The sequence below is a fragment of the Poecile atricapillus genome, chromosome 5, assembly GCF_030490865.1.
Source record: "Poecile atricapillus isolate bPoeAtr1 chromosome 5, bPoeAtr1.hap1, whole genome shotgun sequence".
NCBI classification, from domain to species: Eukaryota; Metazoa; Chordata; class Aves; order Passeriformes; family Paridae; genus Poecile; species Poecile atricapillus.
Genome location: NC_081253.1, coordinates 40,552,776 through 40,571,087, shown reverse-complemented (window position 1 = coordinate 40,571,087; position 18,312 = coordinate 40,552,776). Strand labels below are relative to the sequence as shown.

Sequence of the window (18,312 nt, the reverse complement as noted above, 5' to 3'; positions counted from 1 at the left end):
TATGGCTTTGAATTTGCTTTTTCTTTCTCCAAAGCTGAGTTCCTCTGGCTCTCCTACAAACATAGAAGTGTTTTTGGAGGTTTCCTTTAAAAACAGTCGGCTTTGCTTGGATATGAGCAAATGTAAATTTTTTCTAGGCAGGAATTCATGTCCCAGAGCCATGGCGCACCCCACACCACTTGTCCCATACAATGAATTTACTGAAAATGTTGCTTTTATCAGTCAGAAAACCCCAAGTAACCAGGATTTATGCAATCAGATGCAGAAAAGACCCCTCAATGCCCTGGGGACACCCCAGCTCTGAGAGAGCTGTTCAGGGAGTGCCAGACGATACCAATCCACTGCAAGGTGCAATGGCCTACAAAAGAAGCTGTAAAAAGCCACAAAGCGACCAAAACTGCCAAATTTTAGCAAACAATTCTGATTTAGGAGCTTGGTTTTGCCCTGTGAATTCTTCACCTTCAAGAATCTCTCTCGTGGCTATGACACAACACAGCACTGGCCCTTGCTCGACACGCTTCCCCCTAAAATGATCCCACCACCTCAAGAATTCCCTCCTTTTCCCATGCTGGTGCTGCAGATCTTCAGGCAGGTGAAAAAACACAATGTCCTCGACACTGGAAACATCAGCACAGCCCCACCCAGGTCCTCTCCAGCCCCCTAGGAGTCTGGGATGGCTCTGGAAGCTGCTGGTGGCAAGGAACAGACTGATGACCTTGTGGCTCATCTCCCAGTGATCCAGGTCTCTTCCATGAGCCTTGCTGCTGGGGATGGGTGGGGAAGAGCTGGCTGCTGTTGAGTTTTTCCCCTCAAAAACCTGGCCCAAGCATTCCCCAAGCGTGATGCCAGCCATGCCGTGTATCCCGGTGATTCCTGACCCCGCTGCCTCTCCCTTATCTCCTCCTCCTCCACCGTTTGTGTTTGCCAAGCCAACGCTTTCATCTTGCAAAAAAAAAAAAAAAAGAAAAGAAAAAAACCCACCCAAGCCAAGCAAAGATAAAACCACCCCTTAAGACAACACCAAACACCAGCTCTTTGTACCAGAGAGAACACCCTGGTGTGAACTCACACGTCCGTCCCAGCACGAGCCTCCCGGGAGCTGCCAGGAACACAACACACGGCGCTTTTAGTCCCTTTCCCAGCAAACAAGAAGGGACTTGTGGAAGTATCGGGACCTCCCATCCCTCCTGCAGCACCCTCACGTCCCAGGGGTTTGCTCTGGAGCCCATTCCCACCATGTGATGTGGGAATGACTGCACCCCGTGCCATGGCTGTGCCCTCTGCGCCCTGCCAAGCCCCACGGAAAAATCCTGCCCTCGAGCTCCAGCTTGGCTCAGCTCCTGCTGCCAGGCAAGGCCAGTTTGATGGAGAAGGGAGGGGAATGAAGGCAATTTTGACTGAGTGTCTGCTGGTGCCTGGTGTCCGTCACGGCCTCCCTGCCAGCGATGTCATCCTTCACCGGCAAGGCAGGAAGGATGGGAAAGCTTCCTTTTATAGCAGTGACTCTGGAGCACGAGTCCTGCTGGATATCCACCAGCAGCTCTATGAGATTCACATACAAATTAGTCTTGAGGGTGGAAAAAAAGAGCTTTCCCTGCAGGATCTCCTGCTGCTGCCCAGCACTGATGCCATGGCAGAGGAGGGTCCTGGAGGCACAGGCACCACCCTTGAGCACCCACAGCAACCTCAAAGCCCACCCCAAATCCCTGGAAATGGTGCTGATGGGGCAGAGGTTTAAAAAACCTGGAAGTGCAGGAAGGTGCTGGAGGTGCTGCACAGGGCAGGAACCCTTGTCATGTTTACAGGGCCACAGAGAAAGGTTTTCCAGGGACAACAGCCCAGGTCCTCCCGCTCCACAGCAACATTTCCCGGCAACAAAACCATGACATGCATGCCCATCCTGATAACACAGGGAAGTAAAGAAAGCTGCACCTGCTTCCATGGCTTCAACACTACCATGGGCTGCAAGATCAGACACCCTCTCTGGCATCCCCCCAAAAAAAGGCAGAGGGATGTCTCCAGTGGGATGGTCCTGGGTGCAGCGGATGCTGCCGGAACGCTGGCATGGAGAGCGAGGCACTCCCCAAGAGCAGATTCCTCCGTCCCACAGAGCCAATTAAAAACCCAGAGGTGGTGTCTGCCCAAACATCTCTTGGTGAAGCAGTGAGATCAAAGCAGACCTCAGCAGGGACCATTCTGCAGCTTCACCTGGACCTCTTTCCCTGGGGGAGGCTTGGTCAGTCCTTCCCTGAACCCACAGATGTTTTTGCCTCCACCATTGCCCTACGGCAAGGAGCTCCACAGATGCGCTGGAAGGCAATGGAAAACTGATCTCCATCAGGAACAGGCTCTCATCTGATGTCCACCAGCCCTCATATCAGAAGAGGCAGAGTTCAGTCCTGGTCTAGCCTGTCCCTGTTTCCCCAGTGTTCTTCCAAGACAAAAAACACTTTTCAGGCTGGGAATGTCCCAAAGGTGTTCTGGCTTTTTAACAGGGAGCTGTGGATGGATGCTCCTCTGGCAGGGCAAGGAGTTTAACCCAGACAAGTCCCATGGGGACCAACAAAACCATGAGAACCCAAAGCCACGTCCAGTGCTGTGCTCCTAGGGGAATTAGACAAAAAACCCATTAACTCAAGCTTTAAAACCTTTGGATGGAACAAAAGTCCAGGAGAGAGCTGTCATTCTCCAAGCCCTCACAGCCTCTCCAAAGTCCTTCACAAGCCCAAGAGTTTGGCCAACAGCCAAAGCAAGACTGTTCCTGAGGGATGCTTAGGGCCAAAAGCATGGACCAAACTTCTCTCAGAACAGAGAAACTTAGATTTGAGCTGGATCAGGCAACAGCCAAAGCTCATGGGTGGTGGAGGAGAAGTGAAACCCGGATTTCCAGAGCCACAATTTACAGATACTTTTAAAGAAAGGATCCTGCCAGAATCACCAGGACAATGCATACAGACACCATGGTCACCCAGGAGAACTCAGGCCAACATCCACAAAGAGCAGAGTAAGGGAAATCATGTCAAAAGGAGTGGAAACAGCTTCCCACACCTCCGTGGGTGCTGCAAGAACCGTCTCAACATCACCCCACGGGGGCCACTCAATCCCTCCACATCTCAAATCAACCAGATCCCCAGAAGCTTGCAGGCAAAGGACACTAATTGAGAAAATTCTGAATTAACTCGCTATCTTCCCACCCTCAAGCCACAGTCCTGAAGTCCCGGCAGCTTCTCCTTCCTCGGATAATTTGGATGCTAATTTAGCCTTCAAGAGCTGTCAAAACCTGAAGTCCCTGAACTGCTGAGCTTCCCCCAAGAGGAGATGATGACAGAGCTTTAACTGCATCAACATTCCAGAGCCCTGTCCCCATCACCCTTGACTGATTCTGCCCTTGCCTGACGGAGAGGAGCTGCTGCAATGCCACGTGTTCTCCTTGTTCCTGGCTGCAAAACCAGTCCCACCAGCAGGACCAGAGAAGGGCAGGCACAAGAAAGTCACTCGTGCTGCTGGCTGGACAGGCTGTCACCACAAATGGTGCAGAGAGGACAACACAAAGCTCCAGAGATGAGCTGCAGACCACCACAGACGAGGCAGCTCCCAGCAGATCATCAGAGACAGCTCCATGCAGCTCTCTCAGCCCAAGTACTCCACCAAGATTGATCTGTCTCCAGGTATCCTCAGTCAGGAGGTCAATTTTTGGGTAAAACCAAGGGGTTTTGTTCCCAACTCATCACCTGAGCAAGGCCATGGACACCAAGCAATGATGAATGAAACCTCTCTGGATGACAAGAACTGATTCAACCTGGGACCACCTCCTTGGTTTAGTTTTCTTGCACACCTTTCTAACTAATCCATCACTGATCTGATGCTGGATTACAGGACACCCTCAGCTATGCTGAAAATGCTGACAGAAGCCAAAAACATCCTTTCCTCTCTTTGAGCAGAAACAAACAGAATCAGCACATTGCAAAGAATTCCCTCAAAACAGCAGGGTCTTTTTAAGCTCCTCTTTGGTAAACATTCCCAAACCAGACTGCCCAGGACACCTGGGTTTAAGCAGCTTAACCCTTTGCTGGAGTTGATGTCTTCTTGTGGGATGCTCCATGTTTGACCCAGAGATCTCCATGTTAGAAAGAGGGCAAAGAAACCCAGAGAGCAGACTCCCAGGTGATGACACAAGCAGGAAGAGGATGTGAGGAGAGATCAGAGAATCATGGAATGGTTTGGGTTGGAAAGTTTGTCTCACAGGCAGGGACAGCTTCCACTACCCCAAGGTGCTCCAAGCCCCATCCAACCTGGCCTCAGACACTTTCAGGGATGGAGCAGCTGCAGCTTCTCTGGACAACCTGTGCCAGGGCCTCCCCACCCTCTCAGGGAAGGATTCCTTCCCAATATCTGATCTAAACCAACCAAACAGAGCCTAGATTAGGACCTCAGGTTTGATCTCACCTGCAGACCCATCCCAGAAAGTGTTCCTTCAATCCAGAGCATGCTTTGAACACCACACTCATTACATGGACACAAAATACCATGTGGCTCATTTTAGGTGGTTTTCAGCAGCACAAGTCCTCACTTCAATTTAGCTTAGAGCTTTCCCAGGGGTGGGAATGAGCTTTCCAGGTGCAGACACCTACCCCTGCCAGCCAGGAGGCTGCCTGAGATACACCAAAACTGGCTGCTGTTTATGCAACACAAGAGCAAACACCACGCCTGCTTGTTTAATTAATTACCCCAAAATTAAAGCCCATCAGACTGCACAGAGACTCCGTGCAACCTGCAAATTAACTCAACCTGGGGGTGAGGGAGGTCAGATAGCATCCAAGCAGTGGCTCCAAGCATTTTCCACAGCATCAGGAGTCCGTGAAGGGGAAGAAAAAACCAGAACAACGCCACCCACCCCCATCGCTCAGAGCTTCAGGGTTTTGTTGTTTCGGTCTCACCAGGTTGAGAGCTGTTCAGTCCCATCACCATGGGTCAGATGGCTGATAAGAAACCAATTTCATCACTTTTAAGCCCCAAATGTTTATGGGCAGGCTTTACCTGCAAACAAAGCCATGCACTTTGGACTGCAGCTTTATGTCAGTTTAAGAACAGAGGAGGCCCGTGTCGGGATTAATGCGCTGTGAGGAGAGCTGCTTCTCTGGGCCAGGACACAACCCTTGGCTAAAAAATTTAGCCATTTTGGGGGTAGATGCCCCTTATTTAGCAAGATCCTTTGTCACAAAAATAGCAGTTTGTGCAAATTTGGCAAAAATCTCTGCTCAAAATTACTCTCCTTGCTGGAAAAAGCAGGGTTGAATCTCAAACACTTTTTTTTCAGCATTAGTCACAAGGAAAAATTTAAATGACGCCTGAAAGTCATCCTAAAGCCACGGCAGGTTGTTCCCTGCTCAAGGCAGAGCTTTATTGCTTGAGTAGAGTCATTTCTACAACTCTCTGCACCGCACTTGTAAGGACAAAACACTTCCCATGTGTGCATCAGACAGAGCACAGGAGCATCTCTTCAAAAAGGGACAACTCCGAGCCACCAGAGAGGGAACATTTCCAGAGGACAAGTTATTCCCTCTCTGCTGGCTCCAAGAAGTCAGCCCCAGGCAAGGCTGGAAGGAGACAGACCTGCCCTCACTTCTCACTGCCCAAGAGGAACCTCAGAGCCACGTTCTGTTCATTCCCACTGAGATTTCACAGAATCCCAGAAGGGTTTGGGCTGGAAGGGACCTCAAAGCCCTTCTTTGCCCACACACAGGCAAACAAGCCTTCCAGCAGACCAGGTTGCTCAATTTCCATCTGTAAGACAACCACAGAGCTAAATTTGGGGTTTTCGGAGCTTGAGTTAGGGGTGAAGCATTATCAACTGTGACAAGGGGTGGTTTTGGGCCAACACACAGTGCCCAAACTAGAGGAAAGCCACTGAGAGACACACAGGAGACACAGAGGAGCCCAAAGCTTGTCCCCTGTCCCTACAAGAACCCCTCTTTTCAGAAAGTAAAGACTAAATTGAGGTTAAAAATCCCCATGTGTTCAGGGATTCCCTGGGTCAGCAGGCCACAAGCAGCACAGAACCCACTCCATCTCTGGATTTCTGTAGGAAACAACTCAAATCCCACTGCCAGCTCTGCTTGGAGGCTGCTCTGACAACCACAGCAACGTGTTTTAATTTCCAGACCCAAAACATGGGGCTGCAAGCAGCAAGCTCTTGGCTAGAGAAGACAAATCCATGGCACCTTCACCGACCTGCCCAGACAACACCTCCTGCTCTCAGCATCTTCCACAGCAACAACAACATCCCAGATTTTATTTTTCCCCTGTTAGGATTGAGCTCTTCCACATCTCAGTGTTGGACACATTCAGCAGGTGTTGGTGCCAGTGATGGAACAGCTCTGCCAGGAGAAGCAGCACTGACTGAAAGCAGCCCCGAGGAGAAGACCTGGACTTCCAGGGAATGGGAGATGTTTTACAAGGGCCTGGAGGGATAGGACAAGGGGGAATGGCTTTAAACTGACAGAGATGGGATATTGGGAAGGAATTGTTCCCTGTGAGGGTGGGCAGGCCCTGGCACAGGGTGCCCAGAGCAGCTGGGGCTGCCCCTGGATCCCTGGAAGTGCCCAAGGCCAGGTGGGACACTGGGGCTTGGAGCAGCCTGGGACAGTGGAAGGTGTCCCTGCCCTGGAATGAGATGAGCTTTAAGGTCCCTTCCAACCCAAACCACCCCCTGATTCCAAGCAGGACACACAGCAAGAACTTTCCAGAAGCTGAGGATGCTCTCCAGCACAACCAGCTGATGGCCACATGCAGCCTGCAGGACTTTGCAGGGTCAGGCTGGAATTAGACACACTTCTGATGAGGAAAAAAACTCCCTAAATATCAAACCAATGCAGATGGACCTTTCTTTTTTTTCTTTTTTCTTTTTTTTTTTTTTTAATTAAAACTTGCTTGAAGTGCCACATAAAAGAAGTGAAAGCCCAGGCACAGCTGACGCACCAGGAGAGATTTATATTTAGAAGAATGATTTAAGTACTCGATCAACAGGAAAAAAATGGGAACCTTTTCAGCAGGGTCCAGAAGGAGGAAAAAAAAATCAAAAGGAAGACAGTCACCACCACTTTCCTTAGGGCAACATCCAGTGGCATTTTAGCCTCCCAACAATCCACTTTTACAGTGAATTCCGCTTTTTTTTTTTGCCATGCATGATCCCAGTAAACAACATTTACAGCCAGAACACATGATGTGCATCACAAGACAACTGGCACCAGCATTATTTTTAAATACCATCAGCTCTGCTCTTAACAGGGCGATGGGAAATTTGTTATTACTTGAGCATAAAACAAATACAATGAGGAGATAAAAAAACAAATTTAAAAAAAAAAGCCCAAGTTTTGCAGACTGAAGATTTAAAGAGAGATAAAACAGAGCAGCACCAGAAAAATACAACCCTTCGAAATCTGCCATTCCTCCTGCTGCATTCATTTGGGAGCTTTCAGTGCAGAAGTCAGAGCCCTGCTTAGCCGGATATCCGATTGTTTCCTGGGCCTCATCCCAAATTTCTCCAGCATTACTCACTTTTTTTTTTGGTGCAGGAAGGGGGTGAGGCTTTTCTGGTGAAAGGCAAAAGTGAGGCAGAAGTGTTTGCAGCACTATGGAGTGGATAAGCTCAGATCTCTGCTCCCAAATGATTCCCATCCACAGAAGAAGAAAGAAATCAGGGAGATGCTCGGACTCTGCTCTGTTCTGGAGCTCAGGATGAGCTGGGACCTTTCCAGGCAGGAGCAGTGGATGCTCCTCCCAAAGGAAGATGCTCTGCATCCTGGTGGCAGCATCACCTCCCCTGCCAGCATTCCCACTGGGAATTACCTTCTGTCCCACTTCCACAAGCTCAGTTGCCTTAAAGCAGGAATTACCTCCCCTTCCCTCTCCAAGCCAGGGGAGCATCTGATGCAGCATCACCACTCCACGATCACAAGCTCTTAAAAATTAGGCCCAACAGCAAATATTCCCACACTGATTCATTTTCCCAGCCCCACCCAAGCCCTTTTGGAGTGATTTTAGAGCCCATTTTTCGAGACATGGGCAGCACAACTGCAGAAACCACAGTTTAACCTTCCCACGGAGACACACCGATGGCCCGTGCCTCAGTTTCCCCGTACCATTTTCCAGAGGTAACCAAACCCTTCAGGACACACATTCCTCCCTTTTGCCTAAAGGATGCATCTCCACCTGCCTGTGCTCAGGTTCCTATCACCAGGAAAACCAGCTTCCCTCGAGATGTCTGGAAGGCCAGGCTTTCAAACAGAGCTGAAGCCAGGATGGAACTGTCACAAAGCAGACAGGGGGTTAAACACTCACCCTTCCCAAATCCCTGCTCCAGGGCCCCGCATTCCTCTGCTCAAACAGCCTGCAGGACTTTTCTCTGCTCACTCTTTCCCTGCCTGGCCATGTCCTGGATGTGGTGGATGTTTTAGGAGCTCCAGCTGACACACAGAGCAGGGGCTGCAGAGGCTGCTCCGACCTGGGAGGAGCCTCAGGGATGTCCTGGCAGGGCAAGGTGCACCATCATGGAATGCTTTGGCTTGGAAACACCTTCAAGCCCATCTCATTCCTGTGGGCAGGGACACCTTCCACCAGCCCAGGTTTCTCCAAGCTCCATCCAGCCTCTCCTTGGACACTTCCAGGGATCCAGGGGCAGCCACAGCTTCTCTGGGAGCCAGAGCCTCCTCACCCTCACAGGGAAGAATTCCTTCCCAATATCCCATCTAACCCTGCCCTCTAAAGCTGTGAGTTTAAAGCAATTCCCCCTTGTCCTGTTACTCCATGCCCTTGTCAAACACCTCCCACTGTAGACCCAGGAGCAGGGATGCTCTGGAGAGCACAGCACATCCCGTGGGGTCTGGATGAGTCCCTGTGTCCTCCCCGTCACCAGGCTGGAGCTGCAACATCATTCCAGGGATCTCATCAGGCTCTGCAGGAGCCCAGATGGACCATCTGGCTAATTGAGTTAATTAAAGCATTTTTCAGCAGCGATTAACTTTCAGGCAGCTCTCCCTGGGGAGCAGGGGCCACAGCTCAGGAGCAGCAGGAGAGACGGGAAGAATTACTTGGAAGCACTGACAGCCCTGAGCTGCTTCTCCACAGCTCCAACATCTCTCAGTGAAAAAAACCAACCCCAAATCCCCCAAAACTTCACCTGTTTCCCAGGCTGAGCTGGATGTGAAGAGGCAGGCAGGGGAGGAGAGCCACTACAGGGATGTCCCCATCCCAGAGCATCCTTCCCAGGCAACCCTTGGAATGGAGAGCTGGCAGCTCTGTTTTGCTGACAAGGTAATTGCCACCCCCCCAGGGACAGCAAATATTTTGTCCCCAGTCCATTCCCAGAAAACCAAGGAAAACACTTCCAAAGACTCCAAAGACCCCAGGAAAGCCTTGCTTTGCAGTCTCACTCCCTGATAACTTCAGCTGCTGGAAAGACAAAGCTTTCTGGGAAGCTGGTATCAAAAACAAACAAACAAACAAACAAAAAAAAAAGACCCCCAAACAACCTCAAAATAACCCATCCTGGTGCTGGGGATGCCAGGATTTCCTCCCCTTTCCCCAAAAAAACCCACTTGGGCAGTCATGGGATGCGTCTCTGCAGAGGCACCACTCCTGGGGAGGCTGCTCCAGGGAACCTGCAGCATCTGCATCCACAGGCAAGGAGAAGCTGGAGCAAGGGAAGCTGTGGGATGCACCCCTCCCTTCTCCTCCTCTCTTTCTGGGGGAGGCACTCAGGAATCCCCTCTTTCTTTTCCTGGGATGCACTTTCTCCTTTTATGTGGGATTTACTCCAATCTCCTCCTTTTGAGGGACACACCACCCATCTCCTCATCCTTCTTTTTTTGTGGGATACACTCACACAGCTCCTCTTTTTTCCAGGAGGCACCCACGCATCCCCTTCTCCTTCTGTGGGATGCACAGCTCTTTTTATCCAAGATCTACCCCCACACCCGCTCCTCCTGCTTTTTTTTCTGGGATGCACTCCCGATCTCCTCCTTCTTTTGGGACGCACCCCTTCCTCCTCCTCCTTTTTTCTTCAGGATACACTCACACAGGTCCTGTTTTTGTGGGATGGACTCACAGATCTCTTTTTTTTTCCAGGATCTACTCAAGCATCTCTTTTTTTCCCTACCCCAAAACCTCCTCCTTTGCAAGGCACAGTTGGGAATAATCCCCTGCGCTTCCTTAGGGATCCCAACAGCTCAGCCCATGCACCCAGAAACCCCCACCGAGGATGTTTTTGGCAAAGTAAGCACGGAGGGGATTTGGGGGAGAGAGCAGAGCGATTCCCAAGGCTGCCTTTCCATCTAGGAGAAATGCTTCCCACAGCAACCCCACCCGGGAGCCCTAATCTGATGGCAAGGTTTTCAACAGAGCAGCCAGGATGGGGAGGGAGAGAGGCTGGAGAGGGGGGAAAGAAAGCAAGGAAATGCCTCTGAGGTGAGGAGGTATTTTTTTTTTTCTGGCTGGGGACGCCTTGTTTTGTTTGCCTGCCTCCAGCGTGCTGCCATTTTCCGGAAGCTGGAGCGCTCACAAAAAAATGGGAAGTTTCTCTTTGTTTAATTTTAGCCGTGGCAGCCTCTGCACTGAGCCCCCCCTGGCTGCTCTGGGAACGGATGCGAGCCAAGAGGACGGAGCAGCAGCAGGGAATGAGGCAGGAATTGGGGATTTAACATCTCCCATCACGACACGACATGACCCCGACTGCAACGCTCTCAGTCCCAGAGGTGTGTGAGACTGAGGAGACTTTGGGCTGAACTCCCTGTGTGACCAGTGCATCCTTTATTCCAGTTCCTGGGGGTTTTCTGCTCCCTTTCTCCACACTTCACCTGTGGAGGTGTTTTTAGCAGGACAACTTGAGCATCTGCCCCCGAGCAAAATGATGGATGCTGCACGCAGCCCCAGGCACACTAAGGAGCCAAACTAAACCCACTCTTGGACTTATCCCAGATTCATAACTGAGGGTGGAGAAGACCTTTAGGATCACTGCTTCCAGCAGCAGTGCCCATAAAACACCTCCTGCCCTGCTCCTCTGCGCTGACCCAGCTGGCGCCGCACCATTGTTCAATTCCAAAAAAGCCTTTTCTTCCCTGTTCCTAAGGAAACAGCCAGCGTTGTTCAAACAAGGCCACACACCACGCCGACCCTGCCCCCCAAAAACGACCTGAAACACTTTGTAGGGGTGACCCAAAGCACTTGATCCGAGCAGAGAGGCCAGGCACGGCAGGAGAGGGGCGGCAGCTGGATTTACCAAGCACGGAGCCTGTGCAGCACGGGATGAGCCTCACGATCCCACCCCACAGCCAGGAGACTTTGCTGGGTCAAAATTTTCTGGAGTCAGCTAGAAAACATCTGCTTTGGCTCCGTGGCAGTGATTTCCCCTCTTGGAAATGATGGGATGGTCCCCAGGGTGACCCTCCCGTGGGGCAGGAGAGGAAGCAGCTCCAGAGAATGCAGAGAACAGAGAAAAGGAAAGGCTTTCACAACGTTATTATAATTATCATTATTATTAAAGCTTTCCCCATCATTTAATGGGACTGAAATCCAGATGTGCATCTCTCCAATTTACATAAAAGCAGCCAGATGATGAAAAATCACCAAATCCCAGAATGGTCTGTATTAGAAGGGACCTTAAAGCTCATCCCATCCCACCTCTGCCATTCCAGGGACACCTTCAACTATCCCAGGCTGCTCCAAGCCTCATCCAACCTGGCCTGGGACACTTCCAGGGGCAGCCCCAGCTGCTCTGGGCACCCTGTGCCAGGGCCTGCCCACCCTGCCAGGGAACAATTCCTTCTCAATCTCCCATCTAAACCAACTCTCTTTCATTTGAAAGCCATTTCAGTTGGAAGAAACACCAGAGTGATTACGAAATAAATGGCTGGGCCACCTTCCACTTTTGTATTTTCATATACAGAGGTTTGAGGCTATGAAGTTATTCTCCCAAACTGAAAGAAACTGGGTATTAGGCAGGAATTGTTCCCTGTGAGGGTGGGCAGGACCTGGCACAGGGTGCCCAGAGAAGCTGTGGCTGCCCCTGGATCCCTGGAAGTGCCCAAGGCCAGGCTGGATGGCGCTTGGAGTAGCCTGGGACAGTGGGAGGTGTCCCTGCCATGGCAGGGGTGGAATGGGATGAGTTTTAAGGTCCCTTCCAGCCCAAACCAATCTGGGATTCTGAGACAATCCTACAAAGAGGAGATGGGATGTGCCATCTTCCCACAGCTGGGTTGGACACAAGCTCTCTCCTGGGCGGAACAGGAACACCCACTCAGGTAGGAAAAAGCAGGAACACTTCTTTAGCCCCAGGAGCCGGGAATGAGAGCGTGTCTCTCCCCTGATATGCCAGCTGGAACGGGAATGGCTGCCTCCCAGCACCAAAAATAACCCCTTGCACAGATCCACGTAGAATCAGCAGGTTAAAAACAGAAATGTCCCATGGGACAGGGGGGCAATGCTCATGGGGTTCCCAGTGGGGGGGCAGCAGCTTGGCCACCAAAAAATGGGATCACAGCCAGGCAGTGCTGCTTGTGGCACAGCGAGTGATTCCTCCCAAAAACACGCGACCCACCCAAAATGCCAACTTCCCAGCAGTGGGGCAAAAGGCAAACCCAGGGACACAATGAAAGAGTTGGAAGTTTTACAGTCTGTTCCTTGATCCATGAAAAACTGACTGGGAAACACCTGGACCCACAGCCCCCCTGAGGCAGCAGGGGGATTTCATGTGCTCCTGCCTTCCCTGCTGCCCTGAGCCATCCACACATCCCTACCCACACTCCCACACTTCTCTTTAGGGGCCCACAGAAGGAGGAATACACAGAAATCACTTCAAGGACCACCAGGAGAGATTAAGGACCCCCCCAGGCTGCAAGGAGGAGCACAAGAGGAGGGAGATGCCACAGGCACCCTCAAAAACGATCCTCTTGTCTGGATGGTTGTGGTGCTAACAGAACTGAGGTATCACTTGAGCACTAAAAACCAGATCTGAGCTGCTGGGGACAAGTCCCTCCGCCTTGTCTGGGAAGCAGAGGGATTTGTCAGGACATGCATGTGCCAAAGCTGCAGGTCCAACAAGAGCTTTCTCCTTTTCCCCCTCCTAAAACCCCAGACATTGTTTATGGCCACAAAGCCAGCGGGGCTGCAAATCCTTCTGCACATAACAAACCCCACAGCCTCATCAGTGACACCAACCCTTCAGCTCCTCCAGGGACAGGACTCAGCCCCACCACTCCCACCAGGAGCAGCCCAGGGCTCCTCCTGCCCCTCCAGCCTGTTCCCAAGTCCCACCAGTGGGATTCTCCCTGTGCCAGGCCGGCAGAGCCGCGTGCTCCCTGCCCCAGCCAAGGCTGGCACGGCACTGCCGAGGTCCCCAGACAATGCCAGCCCTGTGCCCAAGGCCTGGGCAGGGTTAATGCAGGGATTGTTGGCCAGGAGGGAGCCCAGGCAAGCAGCCCCAGCTGAGGGAAGTGATGGGGGATGCGTTCTGTGCCTTTAAATCACGCTCTACAGATTTTGGGGAGTGGCTTGGATGGGTCCTGAGCTGGTGCTGACACTGGAGATGCCTCCTGCATCCTGGCAGGGCATTGTCCAGAGGGCAGGGAGCCCCAGCAGCACCCACACCCTGCTCTCTATGAACACCTTGCTGCAGCCATCAGAGAATCCCAGAATGGTTTGGGTGGGAAGGGACCTCAGAACTCATCCCATCCCATCCCTGCCATGGGCAGGAACACCTCCCACTGAATCAGGGTGCTCCAAATCCCATCCAGCCTGGCCTTGGGCACTTCCAGGGATCCAGGGGCAGCCACAGCTGCTCTGGGCACCCTGTGCCAGGGCCTCACAGGGAACAATTCCTTCCCAATATCCCATCCATCCCTGCCCTCTGGCACTGGGAGCGATTCCCTGTGTCCTGTCCCTCCATCCCTTGTCCCCAGTCCCTCTCCAGCTCTCCTGGAGCCCCTTTAAGCCCTGCAAAGGGCTCTGAGCTCTCCCTGGATCCTTCTCCTCTCCAGGTGAGCACCTCCAGCTCTCCCAGCCTGGCTCCAGAGCAGAGGGGCTCCAGTTAAGATATCCCAGCTAATAAGCAGAAATACATTTCCCAGTGGGTTGATCCCCTTGTTTCAAAGCTGACTCATCACTGGTCACTGGGGAAGTCAAAATTTGGCTACAAAACTTTCCTGGGTGCTCTCTGTGGCCAGGGACAGCACTCAAGGGAAGGGCTGGAAGTGTGTCAGGAGAGGTTTAGGTTGGATATCAGGGAAAGGTTCTTCCCCCAGAGGGTGCTGGCACTGCACAGGCTCCCCAAGGAATGGGCACAGCCCCGAGGCTGACAGAGCTCCAGGAGAGCTTGGACAGGGTGGGATTGTTGGGGGGATCTGGGCAGGGCCAGGGGCTGGACGATCCTTGTGGGTTCCTCCCAACTCAGGAAATTCCATGATTCTATCAAAACCCATCCTACCTCCTCACCATCTCCTGGGGAGCTGCGGGCCAGCCTGCAAAGAAAGCTCAGGTGCTTTCAGGATGAATTTTGGGCAGGAAAGAAAAGGCAGGTGCCAAACTCGAGGTTGAGAGGCTCCCAGGTGAGATTATTTGCATCCACTCCTGTCCCAGCTGCCGGCACAAATCCACCCAGGGAGCCAGGAGGCGACACAACTCTCAGACCACTTGGAAATAAGGAGACTGAGGAGGATGCAAATTCCCCTGCACGTCCCAACCTCTCCAGCTGCCAGCTCCCTCCACACAGAGCCCCAGCCACGAAAATGCCTCCTGCCTATTTAAATGTTTTTTCCCATTAAAAACAAAAAACCAAAACCCCACATGGTGTCTAAAGCACCTCCTTTACCATCCACACAAGCTCTTGCAAGCAACCCCACCAGGCTAAAATAAATATTTTAGCTTCACAAATAGTTTTGCTCTCATTAAAAGGCAAACGTAATTAGGATGTCGAGCGGCGGCTGCAATCACTCCACGCTGCTCTGGCTTTGGTTGATTAAAAGTAACGAAGCTGCTATTTTTGAAAAGCACATTCCCTTCCATGGCCCAAACGGGCTTATTTTGGAAATATATATCCATGGAAAGCTGGCATATCTCGCCTGTAAAATTCTCCAGCCAGGAGGGGACGCACTCAGCAGAGGCTGCAGGTCTGTGGGACGGGGGCTGTAAGTGGGAATTCTTTTGCTGTGAGTGACCAGGGGGGTAAACCTCACTGTGGGAAGAACACGGAGACCTTGGAAAGCTGAGGGAATCATCATGGAATCATGGATGGTTTGGAAGGGACCTCAGAGTTCACCTCATGGGCAGGGACACTTTCCACCAGACCAGGGTTGCTCCAAGCCCCATCCAACATTCCAGGGATGGGGCAGCCCCAGCTCATCAGGGCAAGGTGCTCCAGAGCAAAGGAGGAAAGAAGGAAGAAGCAGAAGAGGAGAGAAGAGCTGCCACCAGAGATGCTGGGTCTGGTACCAACAAAACTGCGCAGGAGTAAGAGCCAGGAGGAGACACCACCGTTCCGAGGATCCCGGAATTATTTGGGTTGGAAAAGCCTCCCTGAAGGCATCAAGCCCAAGCAACTGCCAAAGCCACCCCTCACCCCTGTCAGACAAGCCACCCCAGGAGGATGTTATTCTCATTAGCAAGATTCACTTTTTTTTAACTTTAAGGCAAATTGCACCATCCTGCTGGTGCAGTCAGGCATGAGGAAATCAAGGATGAATCCTTGATTTCCTCATGCCTCAGCATCCAGACAGAGTTGTCAACACAACACGCCCCCCACACCAACTCCTACCCAAGCTCCTTGCAGCACAACTGAATTATTGACTTACAAAGTATATACTAATTAACAGCCAAAACTTAATCGCTGCAAATCTCAGGGAGCATCAGCCAGGAAGGACAGGCTGGAGAGGGGGGGGAAAGGCAGTGATGGGCATTCCAGAGGGACGCTGCGCTAGGAATTTGCATCCGCCTGATCCCACATCCCACAGCTCCTCTGGGTTTTGGGGCTTTGAAGCAACGCGGTTTAATTCGGGCACAGAACCACGTCACGGTCACCGCTTGGCCCCCTTTGTACCAAAGTAACATCCAGTTACTCCTGAGCAGCCGGGGATCCCAAAAAACGGGTATTCCTGGGAGCCCGAGGCTGCAGCACATCACACACCTGCACAACTCCACCTCTCACACCCAACGCTGTCCCGGGAGCAACAGCTGGAAAAGCAGCGCAGCATCCCTCGCTCCCAAAGCATCCCTCTCGGGCAGGCAGCAAGGAGCACAGAGGTCAGCGACCCTTCGGAGAGCCCCAGCGGGGAAAATCCTCCCGGAAAACGAATGCCAGGCACAGCCGGCGGAATGCTGCTCAAAACAGCCCCGAACTCCCCGCAGCGTCCCAGCCGTGGCCGATAAGAAGCGGAGCCAGCCCAGCCCCTCTGCCCTGGCTGTCGGACCCCGGGAAGCGCCGGTGCCACCCCCGGGAGCCGGTGCCCATCGTGCCCATCCCCTGGGGGCAGCAGCGACGGGACCCGGGGGACACCGCCCGCACCTCCCAAGGGACGGGGACACGGAGCCACCGTGTCGCGGTCACATTTCCAGCCTGACACCCCGCACGGGAGCAGGGACACGAACAGCGAGGACAAAAGGCAGCCCCACGCACAGGGGACACGGTGACACAGGGGACACAGGCAGGCGGCACGGACACGGACAGGACACAGCCACGGAGGACGCTGTCACACACACACGACGCTCGCACACAGCCACACGCACGGAGGGCACTTGGCACTCGCTCACAAGCGCACACAGCGAGGGGCACACACACGAACATCCCCGCTCTTACGCTCTCCGCAGCCGCCTCCCCGCGCTCCGCCGCCGGCTCAGCCCGGACCCTCCACCACCGCCGCCGCCCTCCCGGCGCCGCCGCTACAAACTTTTCCCCGGGAGCCCGCGGGGAGCCGCTCCCATTCCCGGGGGCTCTCCCAGCTCCCGGCTTTTACCTGCGGCCGTTCCCGCAGCGGGAGCACCGGGAGCACCGGGAGCGGCCCCGCTGCGCTCCCCGGGCGCGCCTCCGCCGGCACGGGCCGCGCGCGCCCGCCCGCGTGACGTCACGGGGCGTGGCAGGGGCGTGGCCCCGCGGAGGGGCGGGAGCGCGGGCCGGGGGGGTTGGGGGATGCTCGTGTAAAACACGTGGGGGAAGGACAGGAAAACAGGGACTGGGGGGGGGGGGGAGAATTGGGTGGGAGCGTCCTCCCGCCCGCCTGGTGGCCCGCGGTGGCCACGGCCGTGGTGGTCTCGCTCAAACCCTGCGCGAGGGGTTTATGCCTCCCCACCCTTCCCCATCTTTTTTTATTTTTCGGCCGTTTTTGTTAGGGAAGCCAAGCTGTGAAATGCTGGTAAAGCAGAAATCCCGCCCCTCTTGCTCTCCCCGTGTGGGAAAAGCACGGGAAACGCGGAGGGAAACGCTAAACTCTGATTTCTTGGCGTTAACCGCGGTCGGAGGGCGGCTTCCGAGCTTCCCGCAGCACCCAGTGCCAGAAAAAGTGAGTTGTGCTCCCTAAAAGCCCATAGGCTGAGGGAGCATCCCATCCTAGGGTTGTGCTGCCTGGCTGGGATGCAGGGTTAGGAAATGGGATATCAGGAGCTTCAACACAACGGGACAGGGATGGATGTGAAGTGCACCCAGAGATGGTGGCCACCAACACCATCACAGTGGCCATCTCCCATTGGAACACCCTTTGGAAAAGCAGCTGAGTGAGAAATACCAGAGCAGATGGGTCTGGGCTACTCGAGCCGCTGCTCTTCCCACCCCCTCCTTGTTTTTTCCTGGGTTTAATCGGGATCTGATGATTAAATTTCCTCTTCCTGGTGCTGGCTCCTCCTGCGCCCGGCACAGCAGAAGGAGTCAGAGTTTTGGCCTGGCTGAGACAGAAGTGGGGTGGCTGCAGGTCCTTGCATGGCCAGACCCCATCCCAGGGCTCAGCTGGGACTTCCCAGCCTCATCCAAGCCTTTTCCTGGCTTCCCAAAAACGAGCCACACAGAACCACTTCAAAGCACCCTTGGGAGCTCTTTTCTGCAGCGTTATTTTGGGAGCTTTGGGGTTTCTCCAAGGCGAGCTCCTTGCAGCCGGATAACCCGGTTCTCTAACTGCAACGGGGCATTTCCATCCTGTTTTGCCCGTGGAAAACACTGGGATGGCACCTGGGATGCAGCTGGGCTGAGTGCTGCCCCCATCCGTGCCTTGGCACCGAGCCTGGGCTGCTCCTGTCCCTCTGCTCCTGCAAAACTCTCATTAAATTCAGTATTTGAGTTGC

At 53.3% G+C, this 18,312-nt stretch overlaps 1 protein-coding gene across 3 annotated transcripts in view; it reads right to left on the bottom strand.

Annotated features, from left to right (window-relative positions):
- The window catches only part of SH3BP4 (SH3 domain binding protein 4), a 31,746-nt gene extending 14,620 nt beyond the window's left edge, over positions 1-17,126 (bottom strand). Inside the window, exon 1 of one of the 3 annotated variants that reach the window (XM_058839428.1) lies at positions 16,998-17,126. The gene's annotated coding sequence lies outside the window, so the exon portion shown is untranslated. The other 2 variants (XM_058839426.1, XM_058839427.1) reach the window with 2 other exon arrangements.
- Positions 17,127-18,312: the final 1,186 nt, after the last annotated feature.